Source organism: Piliocolobus tephrosceles, unplaced genomic scaffold (genome assembly GCF_002776525.5).
Source record: "Piliocolobus tephrosceles isolate RC106 unplaced genomic scaffold, ASM277652v3 unscaffolded_282, whole genome shotgun sequence".
NCBI lineage: Eukaryota > Metazoa > Chordata > Mammalia > Primates > Cercopithecidae > Piliocolobus > Piliocolobus tephrosceles.
In genome coordinates this window covers 1-1,821 of record NW_022311198.1, presented here as the reverse complement: position 1 = coordinate 1,821, position 1,821 = coordinate 1, and positions in this window count along the sequence as shown.

Genomic DNA, 1,821 nt, shown 5'->3' with positions numbered 1-1,821 from the left:
GTTGTTGTTCATACCTCAGGGGCACCCAGAACACCAGCGAGACAAAACTGTTCACTGCCTTGGAAAAAGGGCTGAAGCTAAGGAGCCAAGTGGTTTGGCTCAGTGGATCTCACCCCCACAGAGCCCAGCAAGCTCCACTGGCTTGATTCTTACTGCCAGCACAGCAGTCTGAAATTGACCTGAGACATTTGGGCTTAGTGGGGAGAAGGGCGTGCGACATTACTGAGGCTTGAGTAGACGGTTTTCCCCTCACAATGTAAACAAAGCCACTAGGAAGTCTGAACTGGGTGGAGCCTACTGCAGCTCCAAAAAGCTGCTGTAACCAGACTGTCTGACCAGATTCTTCCTCTCTGGGTGGGCATCTCTGAAAGAAAGGTAGCAGCAGGCCGTCAGGGGCTTATAGATAAAACTCCCATCTCCCTGGGACAGAGCTCCTGGGGGAAGGGGCGGCTGGGCATGCAGCTTCAGCAGCCTTCAAAGTTCTTGCCTGCTGGCACTGAAGAGAGTAGATCTCCCTTCAAAGCATTTCAGCACTGCTAAAGGACAGACTGTCTCCTCAAGTGGGCCCCTCACCCCCATGCCTCATGACTGGGAGACAACTCCCAGCAGAAGTTGACAGATACCTCATACCGGAGAGCTCCATCTGGCTGGCATCTGGCAGGTGCCCATCTGGGATGAGGCTTCCAGAAGAAGGAACAGGAAACAATCTTTGCAGGACTGCAGCCGCTTCTGGCAATACCCAGACAAATAGGGTCTGGAGAAGACCTCCAGCAAACTCCAGCAGACCTGCAGCAGAGGGGCCTGACTGTTAGAAGGAAAGCTAACAAACAGAAAGGAATAGCATTAATATCAACCAAAGGGACATCCACACAAAAACCCCATCCAAAGGTCACCAGCATCAAAGACTAAAAGTAGATAAATCCATGAAGATGAGGAGGAAAAAAAAAAAAAAAAGTGCAAAAAGGCTGAAAATTACAAAAACCAGAATGCTTCTTCTCCTCTAAAGGATCACAACTGCTCTCCAGCAAGGGAACAAATTGAATGGAGAATGAGTTTAATGAATTGACAGAAATAGGCTTCAGAAGGTGGGTAATAACAGCCTCACCGAGCTAAAGGACCATGGTCTAACCTAATGCAAGGGAGCTAAGAAACTTAGAAAAGGTTACACGAGTTGCTAATTAGAATAACTAGTTTAAAGAAGAGCATAAATGACCTGAAGGAGCTGAAAAAAACAGCACGAGAACTTTGTAAAGCATACACAAGTATCAATAGCCAAATTGATCAAGCAGAAGAAAGGATATCAGAGATTGAAGATCAACCTAATGAAATAAAATGCAAGGACAAGATTAGAGAAAAAAGAATGAAAAGGAACAAACAAAGCCTCCAAGAAATATGGGATTATGCAACAAGACCAAACCTACGCTTGATTGGTGTACCTAAATGTGCTAGGGAGAATGGAACCAAGTTAGAAAACACTCTTCAGGATACTATCCAGAATAACTTCTTCAACCTAGCAAGACAGGCCAACATTCAAATTTAGGAAATAAAGAGAAGACCACAAAGATACTCCTTGAGAAGAGCAACCCTAAGACAAACGAAGTCCATCAAACTAACAGCAGATCTTTTTGCAGAAACAGTACAAGCCAGAAGAGAGTGGGAGCCAATATTCAACATTCTCAAAGAATTTTCCATCCAGAATTTCATATTCAGCCATACTATAGCAAAGGACTATAAATCATTCTACTATAAAGACACAGGTGCACATATGTTTTTTGCAGCACTATTCACAATAGCAAAGACTTGGGACCAACCCAAATGCTG